General features: G+C 42.3%; 1 long non-coding RNA gene across 1 annotated transcript; it reads right to left on the bottom strand.

Annotated features, from left to right (window-relative positions):
- Nucleotides 1-2,857: 2,857 nt before the first annotated feature.
- On the bottom strand, nucleotides 2,858-7,917 carry LOC123586237. The gene is made up of 3 exons (XR_006706697.1): nucleotides 7,770-7,917; nucleotides 3,457-3,658; nucleotides 2,858-3,090 (listed from the first exon to the last, which is right to left on the bottom strand). It is a non-coding gene; the product is annotated as an uncharacterized LOC123586237 (long non-coding RNA).
- Between the last annotated feature and the right edge of the window lie 19,338 nt (nucleotides 7,918-27,255).

A 27,255-nucleotide genomic window follows, 5' to 3' on the forward strand; every position in this document is an offset into this window, starting at 1 on the left:
TTTCTTTATATATATTTTCATATTGTCAAAGTATATCTTCAAAGTAAATTCTAGAAGTGGATTTATGGGCCAAAATGCTTATGTAGTTTTCTTGATTTTTGCAAATTCCTCTCCAAAAGAGTGGTATTAAAGTGTATGTCCATTTATGTTGCTTCTATGCAGATATATTTATACTTTTCTCCAATATCTATAGTTATTTTCATGAAAAGGTTGGTCTGCATCATGTATTTCATCATTATAGAAAACAAGAAATCCGTTGTGCATCACTCTTAAATATGGAATGACAGTCAGTGATCATCGGACATTTCAGGCAACCCCCACATGAAAGAGAGGGATGCCTGGGTAGCTCAGTCAGTTAAACATCTGACTTTTGGTTTTGGCTCAGGTCATGATGTCATGGTTCGTGAGATCTAGCCCCACGTCAGGCCCTGCACTGACAGCATAGAGTCTGATTGGGATTCTCTCTCTCCACCCCTCCCCCCTTCATGCTCTCTCTCTCTCTCTCTCTCTCTCTCTCTCTCTCTTTCCCTCTCTCTGCCTCTCTCCTGCTCACGTTCTCTCTCTCTTTCAAAATAAATAAATAAACTTAAATTTTTTAAAATAAAAAAAAGAAAGACAGAGAGACTAAGATGACAAAAAAAGGAAAAAGGAAACTCAGATGAAACAAAGGCAATGAGGAAGAGAAAATAATTTTTAATCCCTTAATTAATATTCTTAGGGGTATATGTTCACAACACACATAAAAAACAGTGTGTGTACATGTAATACAAAGACAGAGGTATGTATGTGTAAATACACACACACACACACACACACACACGCACTCACACATATATTTCCTAACTCTGCCTCTAAGAGGGCTTAGAAGCAGTGATACAGAGTAGCAGTGAGCACACAAATATCCAGATGTTGGTTTCTAAGTACCATTCTCCACTAACCAGTTCGGAGCTCTCTGGAAAATGGCTAATTCTAAGACTTGGAGCAAGGAAAGTACAACAAGACAGTCCTGGGACATCTGGTACCAGAAAGTAAAGAAATGTTCAAAGGATGATATGGAACATGTGAAAAATGACACAGGAGCCACTTTGAAGTGGCACCCACTAGCCTACTTTAGGAAAACGTGGGCGAAAATAAACAAACGAATACAGCAACAGATTAAAAGCCATGGAATAAAAGAATTTAAAAGGTCATGATAATAAAAATTAAATGAACAAATATAAATAAGTAGAGAAGTGGGATTCCAGCTAATAACTAGAGAAGAAGGGTAATGAAATTAAAAACCTATGAACTGGCAACAATCATAGTGATAATTACTTCACAAGATAATCATCAACGGATATAAACTAGTGGGCTAAGTATTGTTGAGAAGCAGCATGTAGGATTCAAGTACCTTACCACAAAATATTTATTAATTACCAAAAGAGTAACTTTGCTATAGAGAAACCCAGAGTATGCCAATTTAAACAGCTGATCAAAGTTAACCTCATTAGTGGGGTGCCTGGGTGGCTCAGCCCGTTAAGTGTCTGACTTCAGCTCAGGTCATGATCTCGCGGTCCGTGAGTACGAGCCCCGCATCAGGCTCTGTGCTGACAGCTCAGAGCCTGGAGCCTGCTTCCGATTCTGTGTCTCCCTCTCTCTCTGCTCCTCTCCTACTCATGTTGACTCCATCTTTCTTTCTCCCTCTCTCTTTCTCTCTCTCTCTCTCTCTCTCTCTCAAAAATAAACATGAAAAAATTTTTTTAAGTTAACCTCATTAGTAATGGAACAAATCAATTGTCTGTAACTGATCAAATTTAAGCTCATCAGTAATGGGATAAATCAATAGACTACATTGAGAAGAACACAATAGCATTTTCCATCACCGGTATTCCTGCCACAATTTTATGACCTGAATTTAGTCATGGGGAAATATCAAATAAATGTAAATTGAGGGATATTCAACAAAATGCTCTTCAAAAGTGTCAAAGTCATGAAAGACAAACACTGAAAAACTGTTTTAGGTTAAAGAAAACGAAAGAGACTTGATAGCTGAATTAGTTTTCTGTTGCTGCTGTAACAAATTACCACAAAATGTGAGAGGAAAGAGAGAAGCTCAAGAAAGACCTACAAGGATCCAGGACTTGCTGGCTTCAAAATAAAATTGTTCTTATTCCCATGATTTCCAAGATACTCAAATTGATAAAAGATCCCATCCAAAGTAGGACTGTAAGTCCCTGTTTAATATCTCGGAAAGATCCGAGACAGTGCCTCAGAAAACCAGTTAGCCAGACAAAATACCATCAAAGCATCTTAAGAGTACAATAAGGTTTCTAGGAATCTTCAGTTTGTGGTCTCTCTGCTGTCCAAGTGGAAGCCTCTCGATGAGGCTTGTGTATGTAATTTTTTTAATGAACTGGATTTTGTAAATTGATTCACAGGAAACCCATTATGTTTCTAAAGGAACTGTGTCAGCATGCAATTTTAAATTTTTTTTTTTCAACATTTATTTATTTTTGGGACAGAGAGAGACAGAGCATGAACGGGGGAGGGGCAGAGAGAGAGGGAGACACAGAATTGGAAACAGGCTCCAGGCTCTGAGCCATCAGCCCAGAGCCCGACGCGGGGCTCGAACTCACGGACCGCGAGATCGTGACCTGGCTGAAGTCGGACGCTTAACCGACTGCGCCACCCAGGCGCCCCTAACATGCAATTTTAAATGGTAGGAGGCAGTACAAAAGGAAGAAGGATCATGGGGCAGTCGGTTGAGCATCTGACTCTTGATTTCTGCTCAGATCATAATCTCACAGTCGTGGGGTCAAGCCCTGAATTGGGCTCTGTGTTGGCTGTGGAGCCTGCTTAAGATTCTGTCTCCCTCTCCCTCTGCCCTTCTCCCACGCACACGTGCACACGCGCGAGCACTCTCTCGTTCTCTCTCTCAAAAAAAAAAAAAAAAAAAAAAGAGAGAAGAAGAAGGATCTTAAGGTCATGCCTCACAGATCCTCTCCATTAACTGTTAGGACTTCTGAGAATCTTGACTTTCTTGTCTCTCAGTGGCTTCATGTGAAGCCCAGTCGGTGAGATTTCTGGGTATGTGTTTCTAGAAGTTGGTTCCTAAAAACAAAACCGCAAAAAAGTTTAAAGGAACTGTATCAACATGGACTGAAAGGAATAGAGGCGGCACGCAACGAAGAGGGCTTTTCGCTCTAAGACTCCTTGGGAAGAAGCAGGGTGCCCAAATTCCTCAGCTGCCAACGTGGCAGCATTTTATGGAAAAGGAAGGCTAACTCAGCAGGCAGCACCGGGGGCCCAGGGCTGTGGTGCACCGCCCCACATGGTGGGCTGAGCCCTAGCCAAGGCAACACGTGCCCAAGGGGCTCCGGAACTGTATAGGCCAGTGATTCCCGGGTGCTCCCTATTGCAGTCAAATGCTCTACCCCTGAGCTATACCCCCGGGCCTTCGGGTGCTCCCTATTGTACCTTGTTACGGATGAGAGTCATTCTCTCATACAGCAGTTTTTCTGGGCCTGTCCCACCAGTGTATGTTGGGTGCCCGGTTCCCGGGTCTCGGACTGAGAGACCCTGTACTTGAGGTGCTATGTCAGAAGCTGTGCCGGAGCCATCATCCGCCTCGGAACCAGGCGGAGAAAAGGAGGTTCTGGACCTCGAACCCGAGTCAGTCCTGTATTAGGGATATTGGGAAGCTTGTATGTAATTTGCACGTGGGGGGAAGACAAGTCCATAATTTGAGGCCAGAGAGCCAACCGTGGCAGACTGAAAACACGCCCGCAAAATCTTTGGCCTGCCTTCCACAGAACGATGCGATCTAATTCGCCTTCCCTTGAACCTGTACTGACCTTAGTGACTCACTTCTAAGAAAAAGAATGCAGCTTAAGCTGCTGTGAGATCTGTAAGGCTAGGTCATAAAAATGAGCCAGGCTTGGGGCGCCTGGGTGGCGCAGTCGGTTAAGCGTCCGACTTCAGCCAGGTCACGATCTTGCGGTCCGTGAGTTCGAGCCCCGCGTCGGGCTCTGGGCTGATGGCTCAGAGCCTGGAGCCTGTTTCCGATTCTGTGTCTCCCTCTCTCTCTGCCCCTCCCCCATTCATGCTCTGTCTCCCTCTGTCCCAAAAATAAATAAACGTTGAAAAAAAAAAATAAGTAAATATTAAAAAAGAGGAAATTAGGCGTGCCTGGGTGGCTCAGTTACGCATGCGACTTCAGCTCAGGTTATGAGTTGAATTCATGAACTGAACTCACAGTTCTCAGAGCCTGGAGCCTGCTTCAGATTCTGCCCCTCCCCAACTCGTGCGCGCACACTCTCTCTCTCTCTCCCAAAAATAAACATTAAAAAAAAAAAAAGAAATTAAATAAATGCTTTACTTGGCTCCTCTAGTTAAAGACTGCGTAAATAACACAGCCCAGTGTATCTGTGGTAGAAATATTTCTGATTACTACCTCCGCCCTGCCATCAGTTATTGGAAACACGTCCTGTGACCTTGATCACATATCACTGTTGACATTGGGGAGCCCATTTCCACTGAGGCATCTTGTACTAGAATCTCTTGAGTGAACAGCCGCAAGTGCACTTTGTAAAGATTCTGGCGCTTCCCTCACTGGCTTGACACATTCTCTAGCCTCGTTCTGAGGTGCAAGGCTTCAGAAAACACAAGAGCCACGTAACCTATCTGAGGACAACGCTTGGGAGAGTCCTCTAACTCTCTAAATCCCAACCAGAGCATGAGATGAGAAACCAGAACAGGGCATCTTATTGTGTCTTCATAGCATAGATGACGGGAATGTCACTTGGAGCTCCTAATGTAAGTGAGGTAAGTATTCTTGACAAGGAAGATGATTTCAGCCCGAGCGTAGACATTTTAAGCTGCTCCAGCAAGGCCAGAAGTGAGGCAGGGAGAGGCACTGGCAAGGCTTCTCCTGGTTTTGTTGGTTGGGAGGAGGTTAGCGAAGTTTCTTAGGGTGAGGGGAATATATTTATTATTTTGCTTTAACGTAATAATGGACAAACTTTTTCATTGTGATTTCAAGATCAGGATGGCAACTGCTAGGAGCTCTGGAAAGGACAGTAGAACTTTGAAACTCATGAGGGACAAAGGGGAATAAACAGAAAAGTTGACCAAGGCAGAAAGAGTAAGGAAGGGAGGGGCGCCTGGGTGGCGCAGTCGGTTAAGCGTCTGACTTCAGCCAGGTCACGATCTCGCGGTCCGTGAGTTCGAGCCCCGCGTCGGGCTCTGGGCTGATGGCTCAGAGCCTGGAGCCTGTTTCCAATTCTGTGTCTCCCTCTCTCTCTGCCCCTCCCCCGTTCATGCTCTGTCTCTCTCTGTCCCAAAAATAAATAAACGTTGAAAAAAAAAATTAAAAAAAAAAAAAAGAGTAAGGAAGGGAAAAAAGAAAAAGAAGAAAGTCAGATAAATAGCAAATATTAAAATAAGTTAGGAAAATTAAGTTTCATCTCATTATGACATTAAGTGTGAATTATATGAATCCCTAAACAAAAGACTTTTATCAAAAGAATATATTTCTTTTTTTTAATTTTTTTTAATGTTTTTATTTATTTTTGAGACAGAGAGAGACAGAGCATGAGCAGAGAGAGAGAGTGAGACACAGAATCTGAAGCAGGCTCCAGGCTCTGAGCTGTCAGCACAGAGCCTGACACGGGGCTCAAATTCATCAACTGTGAGATCATGACCTGAGCCGAAGTCAGATGCTTAACAGACTGAGCCACCCAGGCGCCCCCAAAAAATATATTTTCTATTAAAACATAAGAGGGGGCACCTGGGTGCCTCAGTCAGTTAAGGGTCCAACTCTTGATTTCAGCTCAGGTCATGATCTCACGGTTCAGGGGATCGAGCCACAGGTCGGGCTCTGTGCTGATAGCTTGGAGCCTGCTTGGGATTCTTTCTCTCTCTCTCTCTCTCTCTCTCTCTCCGTCTCTCTCTCTCCGCCCCTCCTCGCTCATGCTCTCTCTCAAAATAGATAAACTTAAAAAAAAATAAGAGAAACAGCTAAAGTTTCTTTTCATATAACAGTGGTGAAATGTGAGTTTGATGATGAGTGTTGGGAAAGGAATGGCTAAATGAAACTGGTTAATAAAAATGAAACAAGTGAGGGGCGCCTGGGTGGCGCAGTCGGTTAAGCGTCCGACTTCAGCCAGGTCACGATCTCGCGGTCCGTGAGTTCGAGCCCCGCGTCGGGCTCTGGGCTGATGGCTCAGAACCTGGAGCCTGTTTCCGATTCTGTGTCTCCCTCTCTCTCTGCCCCTCCCCTGTTCATGCTCTGTCTCTCTCTGTCCCAAAAATAAATAAACGTTGAAAAAAAAAAGTTAAAAAAAAAAAAATGAAACAAGTGAAAAAAAGAGTTAATTACAAGTTCATAAAACCTGCAAAAAATGAGGAAATTAGATAACCTAAGAACCCCAAAGTAAAATGTATACTAAACATAAACATGCATTTAGAACATCAGTTGTGAATACCAGTGTAATAAGTTGGTTACTTTCTCCTATAAAAAGACACACGTGTTGTTTACAAGAAACACACTTAAAATGCAGGGATAGAGTAAGCTTAGAAACATATGGATTTTCCTTTTAAAAATTTTTTTCATGTTTATTTTGAGAGAGTGTAAGCACACATGTGCACAGGAGAGGGGCAGAGAGAGAGGGAGAGAGACCATCCCAAGCAGGCACCACGCTAGATGTGGGGCTCAATCCCGCGAACCATGAGATCACGACCTGAGCGAGATCAACAGTCCAGCACTTAAATAACTGAGCCACCCAGGCGCCCTGGTTTTTCCTTTTTGAATATCCCTGAGGATATAAGGGAACTAAGGAGGACCTAGACTGATGATGTAGCAAGAAGTGGCTCTTGACAAGATAGAAACGCAGCAAGAAACAGAGGACAAACTTTCCGAGTTTATAACTTTATCCATTTTTGACTGCAGTGGGTGGCGGGGCGGGGGTGGGGGGAGGCAATGGAAGTCGCACTCAAAAGTGTTTCATCATGTGACTGCTTATAACTTTACTGGAATTTACTATAATTTAAGAATAACCTTAAAATGCTGGCTTCCATGGGGCGCCTGGGTGGCGCAGTCAGTTGGGCGTCCGACTTCAGCCAGGTCACGATCTCGCGGTCCGTGAGTTCGAGCCCCGCGTCGGGCTCTGGGCTGATGGCTCGGAGCCTGGAGCCTGTTTCCGATTCTGTGTCTCCCTCTCTCTCTGCCCCTCCCCCGCTCATGCTCTGTCTCTCTCTGTCCCAAAAATAAATAAACGTTGAAAAAAAAATAAAAAAAAAAAATGCTTCCCACATTTAACCCCCTACCTGAGTACCTGAGTATTTTTTGAGATTTCACAGTAGCTGGGTCTTTTTTTTTTTTTTTTCTTTTTTCAACTCTGTACCTGTTTTAGACGATAGTAGGACAATAAAACTGAAGTGAACGTGTTTTTTTGTTTAAATAATTTATGGCTCCTGTAATAATAATGGTGTAGATGTTCTTCCTGGTGTCGGCAATGAAAATTGGCAGGTGAGGGGTACAGTTATCTAGATGCGCTGGAATAGGAGAGGCAGCACACAGGTTGATGATTAAATTGGTTAAAAAGATAATCAGGATGGATAAACAGATAAAAAGGTAGGTAGGTGGGTACATAGATAGATGATAAATGGCAAAAAAAAAAAAAAAAAAAAAAAAAAAAGTGGATCCGCTCCTCCCAGTAACGAACGTTCAAAGTCAGACAACACTAGAGGTGGGTAGTAGATAGACCCCAAAGCGGGAGGAATGATACCACCTTTACGTGGGGTTCTTCATGGTTTACAAACACTCCCACAGCCATCGCCTTCCTTCATCCTCACAAAAGTTAGAGTATATTTTATCATCTTCATTTTTACAGATCAGAGAAGTAACTCTTAGGTTTAAAAAAAAAAATGGATGAGAAATAGATCCTTAAAAAAAAAGCAAAAAAAGGTATCAAGGCATCACAAGTGGTATTATTATTATCAGAACACATAGATTTTAAAATTAAAATCTTCAAAAAGGAAAAACAAGGACACGAGGTAATAATAAATGCATAACTTTAAAAACAAGATATAGTCGTGATAAATTTGCTGCACCAAAAAAAAAAAAAGGTAGCTAAATATATAAATGGCAACCATTAGAAATGAAAGAACTTCATTCTAAAATTATATTAAAATGAGAGTAACCATTTTCTCAGAATTAGATATAAAAGGCAAAAATAAGAAAGGACATAAAATCAAATAACATAATCAAACCTGATGTGTATATGAAATAAAATTTTGTCATTTGATGAGGCACCTGGATGGCTGTTGGTTAAGCATCCGACTCCGGCTCAGGTCATGATCTCACGGTCCACGAGTTCGAGCCCCGCGTCAGGCTCTGTGCTGACAGCTCAGAGCCTGGAGCCTGCTTCGGGTTCTGTGTCTTCCTCTCCCTCTCTCTGCCCCTCTGCCGCTCACGATCTGTCTCTCTCTCCTTCAAAAACAAATACACATTAAAACAAATTTTTTTAATAAAAATAAATTTGAAAAACCTTTGTCATTTGAAAAAGGAATACACACCCACATATGTATGTCCAGGTATTACAAAATCTTATATGCATTTGGTCAAAAGTAAAGCATAAACACAGTTTTAAAACTATACGTGTTAGGGTCACCTTCTCTTAATGGAAGTAGAAATAAATAATAAAAAATATGACTTTAGAAAATACATAACTACTTGCCAACTAAAAAAACATCGTCCCAAATACACGTTGGACTAATGAAGAAATCCAAACTGAAACCACTACCTAAAAGAGATCAAGAAAAGGAGAACGCACCCTCTCGAAACCTCTGAATCAAAGTGTTAGTTGCGCTGGAAAAATATCTGTCACTTGAAATCTCTTCGTTCTTCAAAGAGAAAGAAGATAAAGGAACTTCATGTGTCTCTATGGGGGGAACTGGTAACTGTCCTTCAAAATCAATCCTCCGCTCACCACAGTAAACCAACAGTAGCTGGGCACATGGCAGGACGAGCTGGTGCCCAGTGACACCCGCCCAGGACTCCCTTGCAGTTAGATGTGGCCACATGACTAAATTCTCAAATATGAATGAAGTGGTATGGACCACTTCTAGGCACAGGGGGGACATGCCTTTTCTCTATTGTCTCTTCCTTCCCTACCAGCTGGAAGAAGGCGTGCTGGTGACCCACTTTTGATTACGCACCCAGGACTCTGCCTTAGAGCAGAATCAGCAAACTAGTTCTGACAAAGGCCGATGGGAAAATACTTTTTGTTTCGTGAGCCATCTGGTCTCTCATGACTACAGTTCTGCCATTGAAGCTCAAAAGTAAAATGTAGGCAAGATGCAAACATATCAGTGTGGTTGCACTGCAGTAAAATTTACTGGTAAAGAGCAGGTAATAGGCAGGAATGGCCCTCATTGGTATGCTGCCCCCAGCCCTCGAGAATGGCAGAGTTTTCCCACTTGCTTGTGTTCCTGAATGACATTATGGAACAGGCCATTTACCCACCCAGGACCGTTCCATGAAAGAAAATAAAGACGTTTCGCGATCGAGTTCCATGAAAGAAAATAACAAAGACGTTTCGCGATCGAGTCTCTGCTCCAGCAACTTAGCCTTCATTGTAACTACTGTGTCAACTTAATTTAAAAAACTTTTTATTTTATTTTTGAGAGAGAGAGAGAGAGAGAGAGAGAGTGCAAGCAGGGGAGGGACAGAGAGAGAGGGAGACACAGAATCCAAAGCAGGCTCCAGGCTCTGAGTTGTCAGCAGAGACCCCGACGCGGGGCTTGAACCCACGAACTGTGAGCTCGTGACCTGAATCAAAGTCAGATGCTTAACCAACTCAGCCATCCAGGTGCCCTGTCAATTAATAAATTAAGGGGGAAAATAGAGTCAATTTGAGAAATAAAATATGAAATAAATTAAAGGTGAATTTAGTGAGGTAAAAATTAGGAAAAATGAATGCAGAATTGGTGCTTTGCAATCACAAAACTCAATAAGGTCGAAACCCTTGGTGATCCTGGCTAAAGAAAAAAAGGGGTGAAGAAGAGAGGAAAAGAATTATGAGACTACTTTATCTTAACCTATTGAAAATATTTTGAAAATTTAGAGGAAATGGATGGTTTCCTAACAGAATATTAATTATAAAGACTCAAGAAGCAGTAAAAAACTGGACTAAAACAAATGCTAATCAAATCAGACAAGAATGGAAAAGTGATTAAAACTCTATTATTTGGAAAGACCAATACTTCCAGGATAAAACTCATAACTGAGTTCTATCTGAACTTTCAAGAGCATGTATTCATTCATTCTATAAATATTTACCGAGTACTTACCATCTTCCAGGCACAATTCTCTCTCCAGGGCGAAAAAGTGAACAAAACACAGTCCCCACCCACATAGAGAAAGACAATAAATAAACACCCAAATAAGTACATGATGCACATTGTGATAATAAATGCTGGGGAGAAAAGCAAAGCGGAGGTAACAAATGCCCCTAATGATAGGGAGTTTTCCTAATGGCACATTTTTCATGTGGTTATTTCTCATCCACATATCTTCTTAGGTGAAATAGCTCTTCCTGTCTCTTGCCCATTTTTAAATTGGATTGATTTTTTTTAATGTTTTTATTTATTTTTGAGAGAGACAGAGACAGAATGCGAGTGGGTTAGGGGCAGAGAGAGAGGGAGACAAAGAGTCCGAAGCAGGCTCCAGGCTCTGAGCTGTCAGCACAGAGCCTGACACGGGGCTCGAACTCACGAACCGTGAGATCATGACCTGAGCCGAAGTCAGATGCTCAACAGACTGAGCCACCCAGGCGCCCCGGGATAGTTTGATTTTTTTTAACTGCTGAGTTTTGAGAGTTCTTGATATATTCCGGATACTAGTCCTTTGTTGGATACGTGGTTTGCAAATGTTTTCTCCCAGGCTTTAGTTTGTATTTTTATCTGCTTGGCAAGTTTTGAATTTTTATGAAGTCTAATTCATCAATTTTCCCTTTTAAAGTTCATGCTTTTAGTCTCCAATCTAAGAATTTTTGGCATTACCTTAGATCTTGAAGATTTCTCATACGTCTTTTCCCTTTATGTTTTACATTTAAGTTCTTGATCCATTTTGAGTAAATTTTTGTGTAAACTGTGAGACCCTGAAACAGGGTGGGGTTTTTTTTTATTTGTTGCGTTTTGGGTTTTGCTCATAGATGCCTACTTGCGCCAACATTTATTGAAAAGGTTATCTTTGCTTTTTTTAATTTATCTTAAATCTTTGTCAAAAATTGGGCATATTTGTGTGGATCTATTTTTGTGTTCTCTGGTCTGTTCAACTAATCTACATGTTTATCCCTCCACCAATACTACACAGTCTTAATTACTATAGCTATATAATAAGTCTTGAAATGGAGTACACTAATTCTTCCCATTTCATTTTTCTCTATCAAAATTGTTTTAGCTCTTCTGGCTTCTTTGCAATACCACATAAATTTTATTTATTTATTTATTTATTTATTTATTTATTTAGGGGAGAGAACAAGCAGGGAGGGGGAGAGAGAGGGGACAGAGGATCTGAAGCAGGCTCTGTGCTGACAGTAGCAAGCCTGATGTGGGGCTCAAACTCATGAACCGCGAGATCATGACCTGGGCCATAGTTGGATGCTCAACTGACTGAGCCACTCAGGTGCCCCTCCCACATAAATTTGAGAGTAATCTTTTTATCTACAAAAAGCTCTTGCTGGAAATTTGGTAAGAATTGTGTTAAACCTGAATATCAGTTTGGGGAGAACTGACATCTTTACAATGTTGTCTTCTAATCCATGAACATAGTATGTCTCTCCATTTATTTAAATCTTTTTGATTTGATTTCTTTCATCAATGTTTTCTAGTTTCATGTACACATCTTGTACATGTTTTGTTAGATTTACATGTAAATTTTTTTTTCTTTTGAGAGATAGGACTGTGTGTAAGCAGGGGAGGGGCAGAGTGAAAGGGAGAGAGAGAATCCCAAGCAGTCTCCATGCCCAGCCTGGAGCCCAACATTGGGCTTAATCTCACGATCCTGACCTGAGTCGAAATCAAGAGTCAGATGCTTAACTGACTGAACAACCCAGGTGTCTCTCTCCCTCTCTCTCTCTCCCTCCCTCTCTCTCTCCCTCCTTCTCTCTCTCTCTCTCTCTCTCGTGATTGTAAATGGGGGCTGTATTTTTAATTTTGATGAGAATGTGTTCGTTGTAGAAATACAATTGATTTTTGTATGTTTATCTGGTATGAATTTGCTGAACTCACTTATTAATTCTAGGAGTTTTTTAATAGATTTTAAAATATTTTCTATATAGATAATAAGCCTATCATCAGCACATAGAAACAGTTTTATTTCTTCCTTTCTAAAGTCTATTTTTCCTTTCCTTTTCTTTTCTTGCCTTATTATACTGGCTAGAATGTTCAGCATTTTATTGAATAAGAGTGGAAGAGCAAACAACCCTGCCTTGTTCCCAATCTTAGGAGAAATACATTCAGCCTTTTGCCATTAAGTAACTGTTAAGTGTAGATTTTTATAAATGCACTTTATTAAGTTGAGGAAGTCCCCCTCTACCCCTAGTTTGTAAAGAATTTTGTTAAGAATAAGTCTTAAATATTTCAAATTTTTCTGCAATTGATGTACTCATGTGACTTCTTATTCAGCCCATTGATATGGTGGATGACATTATTTGATTTTCAAACATTGAACTAGCCTTGCATTCTTTGAATAAACATCACCTGGCCATAGTGCACAATTTTTTATATGTTGCTGAATTCTGTGTGTTAATATTTTGTTAAGGGTTTTTGCATCAATGTTCACGAGGAATATTGGTCTATAGTTTGCTTCTCTTGTGCTGTTTGGTTTGGGTATCAAAGTAATACAGACTTCATAAAATGACTTGGAAAGTGTTCCCTCCTCTTCTATTTTCTGGTATAGATTATGCAGACTTGGTGCTAATTTTTCTTTAAACCTTTGGGAGAATTTTCTGAAGAAGCCATCTATGCCTCAGGATTTCTTTGGGGGAAAGTTTTTACATTATGAATTCAATTTCCTTAATCCTTATAGAGCAATTCAAATTATTCATTTCATATTGGCTGAAATAGGGTAGGTTTTTTTTTTTTTAAGGAATTGGTCTATTTCACTTACTTTGCCAACTGTATACATACAGAATTGCTTGTGGCATCTCTTATTATATTTTTTATGTTTGCAGGATCTGTAGCAACATTCCCTGTTTCAATCTTGATATGGGTAATTTGTGTTCTTTTTTATATGTCCATGTTGCTTGAAGTTTGTCCATTTTTGTTATCTCAGAGAGCTAGATTTTGTCCTATCGATTTCCTCTATTGCTTTTCTGCCTATACTTTGCTTTCTGACCTCTTTTATTGCATTCTTAAGCTTATTTTGCTCTTCTTTTTCTAAGTTCTTGAAATGAGAATGCAGACCACTGATCTGAAATTTTTCTTCTTTTACAATGTGAGCATTTAGTGTTACAAATTTCCTTCTTAGTGTGCTTTAGCTGTGTCCCACAAATTTTGAATATGCTGCATGCATATCACTTCAATGTTGTTTTGGTTTTTTTTAATTTCCTTTGAGATTTTTCCCTTTGAAACACGGATTATTTTCAAGTGTGTAATTTAGTTGCCAAGTGCTTGGAGACTTTCCTGTTATCTTTGTGTTATTCTTTTCTAGTTTAATTAATTATATCATGATCAGAGAACATACTTCGGTATGTTCGGTTTCATTTTTTTTTTTTTTTTTTTACATTCCTTGGGGTTTGCTTTATGGATGTGGTCTTCGTGATATATTCCACACACACTTGAAGAGAATGTGTATGCTGTTGTTGTTAGGTGGAATATTCTATCAACGTCAATTTGAAATAACAGAGTACAAAGAAATATGTTGAACAATACCGTGAGTATCCAGACAGGGGAAGGACTACAGATAAAATGGCACACATGTTTCAACAGATAATTTGTAAAGAAAAAAAAAAGAGATAGAGAATCTGTAGATTAAAGACCTTAAAGTACACAGCAAGGTAAAAATAATGTGTGATATTAACCATAGTGTCTAGGGACGGACCCATGGTTGATAAAAACCATTAAACACATTCGCATGCGTGCACACACACACACACACACACATACACAGAAGTGATTACTATAAAAGTCAGGGTAGTGGTTACTTTTGGATAGAGACGGTTATGATGGGATACACAGAGGGGTTACTGGGGTAGCTGGCAACATTTTATTTATTAGTTTGTGGTTTTATTTCTTGACTTGGGTGGCAGTTACAAGCAGTGGTGTGCTGGTATTTAACAACTGGCTCTCCAGGGGGAAAAGAAAGCCTGGGCTTGTAGCATTTCCTGATTTCCATCATGTAAACACTACCACCATGGCCAATTTTCAAGCTACCAACATGATGTCATCGTGGAGCCGGGAAAAGATTGCACAAACGGCCCTGAGAGGGCCGCGTGGGCCAGCTCCGGCACAGCACTGGGAGGTTGTGTTCCTTGTAACAACTCTCTGAGCTGTACGTTTAGTTTTTGAATAGTTTACAGTTAAAAGGATAAAAATAAATTTAAAACAACAGGAAACACGTAAAATGAGCCTTGAACGTCTTTCAGTGTCCGAAAGCAAGGAAGTGCTGAAAATAGAAATAAAGAGCCCATAATGAGAGGGGTGTGTCAAAGGGACCCAGTAATTAATTGAAAGGGTTCCCAGTGGCCAAAGCTGGAGTGATTTGAGCAACAAGATAAAGTAGTATTGGGTCATTACCCAAAGTGTAAAGTAAATATCCATGCCTGCATATTGATATAAATAAACGATTGAACAGGGGAGAGAACAGACACATCTGTTGTGCAGAAGAATCCAAATAACTTATGTATATGTGCAACCGCATAATCCCTTGCCTCTCCAGTAAGGGCTGCACAGAGTGACTTCTTTCCAATGAGCACAGTATGGAAAAGGGGGGTAAAAAGAGTGACTTCATAGTAGAGAAACATGACAAACTCTCCCTCAGCCATGTGATCAAGGTCAACGCCAACAGAGGTGAGTCATGTCGATATTTTACACCCTTGATGTGATGTGATGAACATGGCACTTTATTTCCATAATCTTCCTTCCAGAAACCTGTAAGCCCAGTCGAGTCATGAGGGAAACATCAGACAAATCCCAAATGGGGGACATCATTCTGCAAAATGCTTGACCAAGACTCCTTAAAACTGTCAAGATCATCAAAAACAAGGAAAGTCTAAAAAACTGCCATAGGCATGACAAGCCTAAGTAGACATGACAAGAAAATATCATGTACCCTACATGGGATCCTGGGACAGAAAACAGGGAAAAACTAAGGTCATCTGAACAAAGTATGGACTATTGTTAATAATGTTTCCATACCGATTGTTAAATGTGCCGTGCAAGGCAAGCTGTTAGTAATAGGGGAAACTGAGTGTGGGCTATCTGCGAACTCTCTGTACTCTCTTACAACTTTTCTGTAAATGTAAAACTGTTCTAAAATGAAAAGTCTAAAATTAAATAAAATTCTAAACCATCTACTCTGTGTCTCCTCCTTAGGAAAACCACACATTCAGGCGAACTCGGCTCACCTAAACTTTACAACCCCCAGACCTCCAATGAGTGCTTGGTGTTGTCTAGAGGTCTTACTGTCTTGTCCTAAACAAATTTCTCTGCCTTTTTCCAAGTCACATTTCCTCACTTGTCACATATCTTCCACACTGCTCTCCAGTCCAGTCCCAGCTGGTGGCCTTCATGTTTTACTAAGAAAACAGAAGCAAACAGAAGAGAATTTCCATATGTTTTGGCCACTGAATCTAACCATCTATTGTCCACATACTTAAGACCAGCGACTCCATTTCTGCACGGGGTCCCACCTCCCCTGCGGCCCCCCGTTAAAGTAAAATCATTACTTTTCCCCTGTGTGTAAGATCATTACCGTCAGCAATGTGTCCTGCGAACGGGGCACACTATCTGGATCCCATATTCCCTTCCAGCTTACCCCCCATTTTTCTGTTCTTTGCAGCAAAATGTCCTAAAGGAGTTACCTGTATTCGCCATCACTGTTGTTTTAAAATAGAGTGTATTGGGGCGCCTGGGTGGCGCAGTCGGTTAAGCGTCCGACTTCAGCCAGGTCACGATCTCGCAGTCTGTGAGTTCGAGCCCCGCGTCAGGCTCTGGGCTGATGGCTCAGAGCCTGGAGCCTGTTTCCGATTCTGTGTCTCCCTCTCTCTCTGCCCCTCCCCGTTCATGCTCTGTCTCTCTCTGTCCCAAAAATAAATAAATGTTGAAAAAAATAAAAATAAATAAATAAATAAATAAAATAGAGTGTATTGGGGCGTCTGGGTGGCTCAGTCGGTTGAGCGTCCGACTTCAGCTCAGGTCATGATCTCACAGTCCGTGAGTTCGAGCCCCGCATCGGGCTCTGGGCTGATGGCCCAGAGCCTGGAGCCTGCTTCCGATTCTGTGTCTCCCTCTCTGCTCCTCCCCCGTTCATGCTCTGTCTCTCTCTGTCCCAAAAATAAATAAACGTTAAAAAAAAATTTTTTTTTAAATAAAAATAAATAAAAAAATAAATAAAAAAATAGAGTGTATTAATAGAAAATTCGAGGTATGGTAAGGCCAACAACGGACCAGGAAAATTTTGACAGTTCGTTACTCATCGTTCCTAAAGGCAGAGGAAGGCCACGCCATTGCTGGGCCCCTGGGGAATCACTGGGAGGTAAAGAGGTGGAGGCAGAGGGAGCCACTGTGGACAAGAGCTTTACTGTGGTTTCCACGAGAAGGAACAGGCAAGGTAGGGCAGGCAGGCTTGGGATTGACTACCTCGAATCACTTCAGTGGGCTCTGGGGCACAGGATGTCCCTTGTTGTCTGGTAGTTGGCCCTGGGTGGTCAGGGCAGGGGATAGGTGGCCCAGAATGTGAGAGTTGGGGATATGGGCTCTGGACTGGTTGGGTTGTTTTTGAAAAGTGTGCTCAGGAGTGAGTCATTCAGTATCTCTAGGAACTGGTAACCCCGGAAGGGGCAGACCATCCAAGATCAGCAAGGCCCCAGATGTCAAAGCATCAGCACAGAGAAAATAACAAACATGGTTCATACGACCATTTCTTCTCCTGTTTTGGACGCACTCAAATCAGGCGTTCTTCCTTCTACTCTTGGCTTCCTCGTTCTTGTAATGACATCTTAATCCTCCTGGATGTCTTCTTACCTCATTTTCCTCTGGTGGGCCCTCCTCCTCTTCAGCCCAACCTCTGAAGATTGACATAACCCCAAGGCTTAACGCCCTTCTCATTTCTGTCTTCACGAGCAGCTCATGAGGGGTGCTGCGTGGACCCCTGTGGGGTCCCCGAGAATCCCCCTCAGGAACTCTAGGAGATGGCGATCGTCCCTGCTTGTCTCACTCAGCTCTCGGCTGGTATTTGTGTTTGTGATGCAAAAGGAAAGGTGGGCAAAACTGCCAGACCCTCAGCATTATTCAAGGCAACAGACTGTGCTAGTAAGGTATTGTTTCTTCACTGTCTCACACTCCCACTAAAAAAAAAGAGGCAGTTTCACTTAGAACTATGTCCAGTAAAGTGCTTAAAAGTTTTGCTTTTATGAAATCTCCATCGTTTGAACAGGGTGTATACTTAAGGCATTTCTGCTGTATACCAACATATAATTATCCTGGGGAAAAGCACTTGTACAGTTGTTAAAGTTGCAAGCTGAACCAGCCTCTTTTTTCACAGGACACCATTATTTATAATTGCCAAGACATGGAAACAACTTAAGTGCCCACCAACAAATGAATGACTAAAGATGTGATATATACGTAGAGATAGAGGTAAAGATACAGAAAATTAAGCCATTAAAAGGAAGTAATCCTGCCTGCCATCTGAGACCAGCACTGGATGGGCCTTGAGGGGATTACGCTAAGTGAAATACATCAGAGAAAGACGCATAACTGTAGGATCTCACGTATTTGTGGAAGGAATCCAAAGTGGGAAAAAAAGAGACCAGATCTGTGGTTACTAGCAGCAGGAGGTAGGGGTGGGGGAGAACTGAAAGGAGGTGATCAAAGCTGTAAACTTTCAGTTATAAAGTAAAAAAAGAAAAGAAAAAGTACTATGGATGTAATAATGTACAACATGCTGACTATTTAACTACCACTGCTATATGGTATATGAAAGTTGTTAGAATAAATCTTTTTTAAAAAATGTTTACTTATTTATGTTGAGAAACAGAGCACATGTGAGCAGGGGAAGGGCAGAGAGACAGGAAGAGTGAGAGAGAAAGAGAATCCCAAGCTGTTAGCGCAGGGCTGGATGTGAGGCTCAGGCTCATGAACCATGAGACCATAACCTGAGCCGAAATCAAGAGTCAGATGCTGAGCCATCCAGGCCCCCCTAGAAGAAATCTTAAGAGTTCTTAAGAGTTCTCACTACAAGGAGGGGCTGCTGGGTGACTCAGTTGGTTAAGTGTCTGACTTTGGCTCAGGTCATGATCTCACGGTTCATGAGTTCAAGCCCTGCATCAGGCTCTGAGAGCCTGCTTTGGATTCTGTGTCTTCCTCTCTCTCTGCCCCTCCCCTTCTCACACTCTGTTTCTCTCTCTAAAATAAATAATCATTAAAAAAAAAAAAAAAAAAGAATTCTCACTACAAAGAAAAAACTTTTTCTTTCCTCTTTTTTTTTTTTTTTTTGGTATCTATATCTATATGAGACGATGGCTGTTAACTAAACTTATTTCGGTAATAATTCACAATATATTTAAGTTGAATAATTATGCTGTTACCCTACACTTATATATACAGTGCTGTATGACAATTATATCTCCATAAAATAAAATGTGGGGGGGAGTACATACTGGAAAAAGAAAAGAAAGTTTAAATAAATTATAACACATCAATATAATGGATAATATGTAGATAAAAACCAATCAGTAGCTATCTGCACTCACAATGGAAATTCCCCTAAGATATAATGTAAATAAAAGATAACATTCAGAACAAGGTACATAATGAGCCACCTTTTGTGTAAAAATAGAGAAAAATAAGGCTCTGTATCTGTGTCTACTTGGATATACATAAACTCTGAAAAGATACATAGAATCCAGTAAGAATGGTTTCCATGGGTAGGAGGAAGCAATGGACAGAAGAACAAGCTGGAAGGGAGGTCTTTTCCTTGTGTATCATTTGATACTTACAGATATAATACCTATCGGAAAATTAAATAAATTAACCTTTTATATTATTGGTGGGGGCTGCGGAATGTAGGTTGACAGATTCTGAGCCCCAAAAGTTTGAAAACCTCTGATCTCACCTACATAAATCCCCTGTGAACCCGGAGATGGTTCCAGGAAAAGAGTCTGCCAAAATCGCACATAACAGAAGTAAAAGAATTCTATTCATAATAGGATGAGAAAACTCTTACCCCTCAGGGTGATGTCCTTAAAGACAGCACAGCGGACTAGGTGCACGTCCACAGCAACCACAACCACAACAAAACAGCAAGGATGAAAGTTATGAGGGATCACTATAACATTATAACAACTTTTGCAAGCCCTTTACCCTACAAAGAACATAGAGGTAACGTTCCAGCTCTTCCCCTTGACTCCGCATCCTCCCTTATCCTCCCTTGCTCCCGGGAACTTTTCCTTCTCTTGCCCCATCTGGCACAAACTAGTCAAGAAATCCCCGGCTCTAACTGCTGTGTGCACAGGACAGGAAAGTGCCCTGGGGTCTGGGAATCCAAATGTGCCCGAAACTGTGAACCACAGTGTGGCCTTCTGGCTGCTGGGGCCTCCTCAGCCTAAGTCAAATCGGTCTCCTGGGTCTTCCCGGGGCACTGTGTGCACTTCACCCTTGGCCTTCTGCGTGTTCCGTCTGCTGGTGGGCTTGGTGGACCCACTAAGTGATAGACTGTGCACACAGCCTGCCTCTGTGATCAAGGTCCACATCTTTCCTTCGACCTCACTCTTTTCCAGCTAGACCTAAAACAACAAAGTTCTGAAACGATTCTAACCCTCCGGGAGTGCGTGGTGGGTCTGGTAGCCCTGGACGAGGTGGGCGGACTCCTCTAATTCCAAGTCTGGGCTTACTAGAATGCCCTCCCAGGTGGCTACCTTCCTCCAAGCTTGTTGGCATCCAATCCGTTTTCCCATAACTCCCAAAAGACACTTTTATTTTAAGTTTATTCATTTATTTGGAGAGAGAGAGGCAGAGAGAGGGGCAGGGAGAGAATCCCAAGCAGGCTCTACGCTGTCAGCACAGAGCCCCACGTAGGGCTCCGACTCACCAACCGTGAACTCATGACCTGAGCTGAAATCAAGAGTCTGATGCTTAACCGACTCAGCCACCCAGGCACCCACAAAAGAAACTTTCTAAAACTGCATATCTGGGGGCGCCTGGGTGGCTCATTCGGTTAAGCGTCCGACTTTGGCCCAGGTCACGATCTCACGGTCTGTGAGTTCGAGCCCTGTGTCGGGCTCTGGGCCGACAGCTCGGAGCCTGGAGCCTGCTTTGGATTCTGTGTCTCCCTCTCTCTGTCCCTCTCCTGCTCTCTCTCTCCCAAAAATAAATAAACACTAAAAAAAAAAATTTTTTTAATGCAAATCCGATCACGTCCCAGAGGCCACAGTGTGGAGCAGAGGTGGCCCCCAGGAGGGTGTGCTGCTGTGTGTGCAGTGTCACAACCTTCATGTGATGATTCTGAGTGAATTTCAAAGGGGTCCAAAAACTGGGGAAGGATCCTTTTTAAGCTTCTTACAATTGTTATTAAACATTAACTTTCTGTAACTAATACAAGGAAAGGACCAGTTGGTGACAGCGGCATTTTTTCAAGCCAGTCCGTGGAATGGCACCAACACCCCATGCATCGTATAGACGCCTAACAGAATAGGTGCTTGTCTAGGGACAACTGTATACGTGCTCCACCCACCTCCAGGGCTCAAGCCAAACCAACCATTCTAGATAATGGATAGCCCCCAATTACTTTTCCATTAACTGCTGGAATTTGGCAGGTGCCCCAGAAATATCTTGTGATGTGCATTCAAAATTGAAAACCACAGAGGACACATGAAGGCATCCCTGGCTATGCATACGTTAATACCTCCCCATCAAGTCCGGTCCCGAGAACTAACGGATACGTACAATGGATTCATCTTTGGGCTGCGATTCTGGGTGCAAGGGCCTACCCGCATTTATCATTTTCCTGATTTCTTCCCCATCGCTACAGTACAGGATGAAAAAGATGGACAAAGGTTTCTAGATTTTACGTGTCAGATCATTGACTGACTGCCCTTTACTAAGATCTCAGGACTCCTAGGCTTACTATGCTTTCCTAGACCTTGCAAATAAATAGCCTACAGAAATTCAATGCAAACAATTGTCGAGCAAACGTGGAGCAAACATGCATGTGATCCGTGAGGGAGAAGACAATGCCCCTGGCTTTGGAGCTTCATTACAGCTCCCCCTACTCTGCAGAAGCAGAGAGTTCCTAAAAGCGAAGCTCTTGGATTTGGGCTTCTGCTCAGCCCCTAACCATGCATAGGCATTTGCTTTCAGAACACGAAGGGTCTGGACTGCCAGGTATTTGGCACCTGGCTGCTGGCCACATTATCGAACCACCACGATTAAAAGGTTACAGGTTGTTCCAAGCGGGGCCAGCACTGTTCAAATGCCTCCCCCAGCTGGAGGAGCAATTGTGACATTATCTCCCCACTGATCCGTATTATCCCTTTGGGAAATTCCAATCTAACCACATAATCCAGCAGTTAAGCCACTGAGACCCCACACTTGCAATCTTTATAACGAGAGGTGCTGAGATGCTTCTTATAACATGAACACCTTCCCCTTACAACCACGGAGCTTCACATGTCCCGTTTTCCCAGCCACCTTCATCAAGAGCCCCCAGCAGCCACTCTGAATGGACACCAGCTAAGCAACCCAGCCAAGCCTACTATGTCAGCTTCATAAGAAACCTTGGCTCCTGGACACCTGGGTCATTTTCCCACCTGCTCCTTGTGGCTCCAACCTTACAGGTAGAAGTGGAGCCCCACTGAGCAGAATCCCATGAGAACTCGGCAGTCAACTCTCTCTGGATGCAAGGGCTTCATGGAGGGGTCTCCCCGACTCTGTCTCCGGAAGGTCTGTATATCTGCTGTCACACTACTGGGGGGATGAGGGGGCGGAGGTTCAATACTAATGCATACACTGTGTTCCATATCCAGAGATAAATACAGGAGAGAGAGAGAGAGAGGGAGAGAGAGAGAGAGAGAGAGACCGATTTTCTCCATAGGGACAGTTAGAATTTGGAGTATCCTAATCAAGAGTTCATATTCCAGACTTAGAGAACTGGCATGTCAAAATTACGATGGAAATATATACCAAAAGGTTTAAGACCTAGAAGAAATCACTGGTGAGATGGATATCTTTGAGACTTTGCCCAGTTATAGATTTTATGGGCCCCATGATGCTTTGAATGAATGAACATTCATTCAGACAACAGGGAAGCCAGAGGCTATAGGCGGTGCTCAAGAATCGCTTCACTCCCAGAAGACTCGGTGGAATGACCGGACAAGCAGGGTGGAGGTACATGTGTCTTCCAAGGAGTGAATCTGCCACGCGAGGTGTCCAGGGGACACTGCGAGGGACTTCCCATAGCCTTCTTCAGGACTCAATACTTCTTCCAGGCATCCAGATCCCACCCCCCCCCCCCCCCCCCCCCGTCATCCTTCCCTCAGCGAACTGCCAATCTTACTTGACTCTTCAGCCACACAACCCACCCTGCAGATTCTGGTCTTACCAAAGCCTCCATAATTGCACGATCTAGTTCCTTAAAACAAATCTCTAGATAGATAGATAGATAGACTTTGTCATTTCGCTATTTGCTTTTTATTTCATATCTATAATTTGTTCCATTTTTCCTGCCTTCTTTGGGGTTGAGTAAGTTTTAAGATTTTTTTCTATCTCCCCCATTGGCTTATTAGCTATGCCTCTTCATCTTATCGTTTTAGTGGTTTCTCTAAAGTTCCAATATACATCCTTATCATAGTCCACCTATGTAATATATCACTTCAGTTATAATGTAAACCTTACACCATGTTTCTTCTCCCCTTTGTTCCTTTGTGCTACTGTTGTCATGCTTTCTACTACATACGTTTTAAACCCAACAATACATTATTAATATTCTTTTAAGTATTCAGTTGCTTTTTAAAAAACTTTATTTTGGGGGGTGAGTGGCGCCTGGGTGGCTCAGTCGGTGAAGCATCCAACTTCGGCTCAGGTCATGATCTCATGGTTCAAGAGTTGAGCCCCACGTCGGGCTCTATACAGACGGCTCAGAGCTCAGAGCCTGGAGCCTGCTTTGGATTCTGTGTTTCCCCCTCTCTCGGCCATCCCCCACTCATGCTCTGTCTCTCTTCGTCTCCCTCTCTCAAAAATAAACAAACATTAAAAAAATAAAAAAAAAAAAACAACTTTTCTTGGGGCGGATGCAGAGGGAAAGGGAGAGAGTGGATCCCAAGCAGGCTCTACGCCCAACGCAGAGCCCAACACAGGGCTCGATCTCACAAACCATGAGGTCATGATCCAAGCCGAAATGAAGAGTTAGACACTCAACTGACTGAGCCACCCAGATACCCTTCAAGAAACTTTTTAAAATAAGAACAGTTAGCTACCTATTTACTATTTTCAATAACCTCTATTCCTTTGTGTATGTTCAGGTTTCTATCCACCATCATCTTCCTTTTGCTTAATGTTCTTCCTTTAACACTTGTGATGGCATGGGTCTACAGAGAATAAATTCTTTCTGTTTTTGTTTGCCTCTCGGGGATCCTTTCAGGGATCCTTTCTATAGTTTGTTACTAGAGAAGTTTCTCTGAACATGTAGAGTGCCCATGAGTACTGAGGAAGGCACTTGGGATGAGCGGTGGGTGTTGTACGTAAGCGATGAATCACTGAATTCGACTCCTGAAGCCAACAGTGCAGTGTATGTTCACTAGCCAAACTTTAAATAAGAAATAAAATTAATTTAATTTAATTTAAAAAATGAAGGCAGAATGAAAATGGTTTCAGAAAAGGGAAAAAAAAGAAGGCTATTACAACTTCATTTTTGAGTGCCGTTTTTGCTCAAGATTAATAGACGGATGCCTAGTTTTTCCTCTCAGCAGTTTAAAGACTGTTCCATTATCTTCTAGATTCCAGAGTGTCTGATAGGAAGTCTGTGAAAGCAGAGGAACACTACAAAAACCCTTACTGCCGCCCCCGCCGAAACCTTGACTACAGAGCTTAGCTTGACTACAGAGCTTAGCTGACTACAGAGTTCAGCTAAGCTGCGCTTAGATTCCTGACCACACAAAAATTATGAGGCAACATATGTGAGATATAAACCCCACTGAGCCTTGGGGCCATCTGTTATGCAACAAGAGATATCTAATTCAGAGGCTATCCTAAGAACTTCCACAAATGAAAAATTAGTTACATGAAAAGCACCCAGGACATAAAAGCACTTGACATCTCATCAGCTGCTTTAAAAACTGAGGCGGGTGGGTGCCTGAGCGGCTCAGTGGGTTGAGCGTCAGTCAGACTCTTGACTTTGGTTCAGGCATGATCTCACGGTGCGTGGGATCAAGCCCTGTGTCAGGCTCTGTGCTGACCACATGGAGCCTGCTTGGGATTCTCTCTCTCTCTCTCTCTCTCTCTCTCTGCCCCTCCCCTGCTCGTGCTGTCTCTGTCTCTCTCAAAATAAATACATAAGCTTAAAAAAATCAAAATAAACCAGACAAGAGGAAGGTGCAGAATGCAAGAAAAAGAAGATCCAAACCAAGAGAGAGTCAAAGAGAATCCCAAGAGTAAAAGTAAAGGGAAACCCAAGATGGTAGCTATGTTATAGACTAGAACCACCACCCACTCTGAAATAAGAGAGTGGCGGGTGTATGTGCCAGAATTCGTAAATACCCAACACCCAGCTTGGAAAGTTGGAAAGGATTGCCTCTGGGTGACAGGTGAGAAAGGGCGACTGGGGAGCACGGCTCCTGTCTCACCAAACTGTAGGGAAATCCTATGTCAGCCACCGTGGGGACTTTCTCACATCCACTCTCTCCCCAAAGGTAATCTATTTACTGCATCACATAACTGACGCGTGCACAGTGCCTTGCTTCATGCAGAATTAGTTCTCAGAACTCAAACGTTGCCATTCGATCCCCGTCTCTCTTTGACCACATCTTCGCTGTGCTTTATTCCGCATTCACTTCTCTCTCAGGTAGGCACTTGCCTAAGGGGCTACTGGTTCTTCATTGGTCTAGAGAATTCCTGAAACTGGGACTTCCTGAACCAATCATTACGGCCGAGAGAAAGAGTACATGATAATTAGCCAGGCCCGAGGGCCCTAATAAATGAAAAGACCCCCTTCACCGCTGGAACTTATGGAGAAGTAAAAGTCCAAAATGACTTAATTGTGCAAACATTTCAAGGGGGCCAGTCAGGCCTGGCGATTACCCTGTGCCAGCTTTCCCCTTCTCAAGAGTAGCGTAAGAACCGATTTATCATGGTCCTATAGAAAGGAAGCTATCCTTGAAAAGTGTGAACGTGTAGAGAGCACATCTGAAAGGGACTGTTATTAGGACTTGCAAAGAAGGAGTCTTTGGAATCCTCACCGCGACCTAAACTATTACCCTGAAATGGCATGAGGGTTCTAGAGCATGCAAAATCACCCCAGCTGAGCACAGGAATTAGACACACCTCCACGTCCCCCTTACCACCTCGGTTTTTGCCAGAAACACCTGAAGGAAAACCAGGGCAAACACCATGCCGACCACATTGATTCATGGTGTGCATGGAAGAGGAGATTAGGATCTGACACAAGTTGCCAAGAAAGCAGCCAAAACCTCATTAAAGATGTTGAGAGAGAGACTGAGGGGAAGCCTTCAAGAAGATTCTCTTTCCACTACTTGCCCAACTTTGACTACGAAGCCTATACTCCAGCTTGTCCTCTCAACAAGAGCTAAAAGATCTTCTAGTAATAGGTTCTTCCTCCTCCAGAATCACCTAAAATCACCTACTGTGGAGTTCCAACAAGTTTCCTGATGTTCTGTTTCCAAAGAGAGGAGCCAGGGGAGCCAGGGCCTTCACTATAAAGTGCTTTCTTAATTTCATGTACGATTAAGCCTTAAAGCATTAGCACTGAAATCCTCGAGCTGGCAAGGAGACACCTTAGAAATAATTAGGATATTTTTGTCCATTAAAGGTAGCACATTTGAGTACTTTAGAATAGATGAAAATGATATAAATCTTTCCTTAGATAGGTCCAGGCTGCAGAAGGCCAAGCGAGAAATGTATTGCTTGTATTTCAGATTTAACAAGTCTTAGTCTAACAAGAGGCGCTAAGAAGATACATTATATATTTTATGTAGAAATGGGTTTAAAAGTTTTGTATTTTAAAAGTCTTAGTCTAATAAGAGGCATTGAGTAAGGCAAGTTTTTAATCAATAAAAAGAGAATTACTTACAGTTTTATACACAACCTATCTATCCAGACACACACATAAAACCATTCTCTTTGTACCAGCTTTAAAAAATGCCTTCCTGTGAGCACCTGAGTGGCTCAGTCGGTTAAGCATCTAACTCTTGGTTTCAGCTCAGGTCATGATCTCACAGTTCGTGAGTTCAAGCCCTGCCTCAGACTCTGCACTGACAGCATGGAACCTGCTTGGGATTCTCTCTCTCCCTCTCTCTCTGCCCCTCCCCTGCTCACTCTTGCTCTCTCACTCTCTGTCTCTCCCTCTCTCTCAAAAATAAATAAACTTAAAAAAAATTTTTTAAATGCCCTACTTCCAAAAAGCACTTATGGTGCTGTAATTGTCAAGAATGGTCTGCTTAGAAACTTCTAAGCGTTCTGTTGCTTCAAGCATATATACAACTTTGTGTTTACCCCTTTGGTTGAATGTGTGTAAGTACATATGTATTTGTACCAAGCTAAAATTAGAAATGGTTTTAAGCAAATACGTCTATTTTTTAAAGCAGAGTCTTAACCTCAAAAAGAAATAGAACCTAGCCAAAGGCTTTTTAAAAACTGGAATTCTACACTGTAATTAAACATTAGGATAATAGTAACTATTATGTACAAAATGACGTCAGAATTTTGACCCAAGTACACAGGTCCTCACGCAAATCTTTAAAGCTTGTAACAGTTGATGTGCGGTGGCCGTGGAAGAGTGTCTCTCAGATCACTGAACGCAGAACGTACCGCTGGCCAGCG

Source organism: Leopardus geoffroyi, chromosome C3 (assembly GCF_018350155.1).
Source record: "Leopardus geoffroyi isolate Oge1 chromosome C3, O.geoffroyi_Oge1_pat1.0, whole genome shotgun sequence".
Lineage (NCBI taxonomy): Eukaryota > Metazoa > Chordata > Mammalia > Carnivora > Felidae > Leopardus > Leopardus geoffroyi.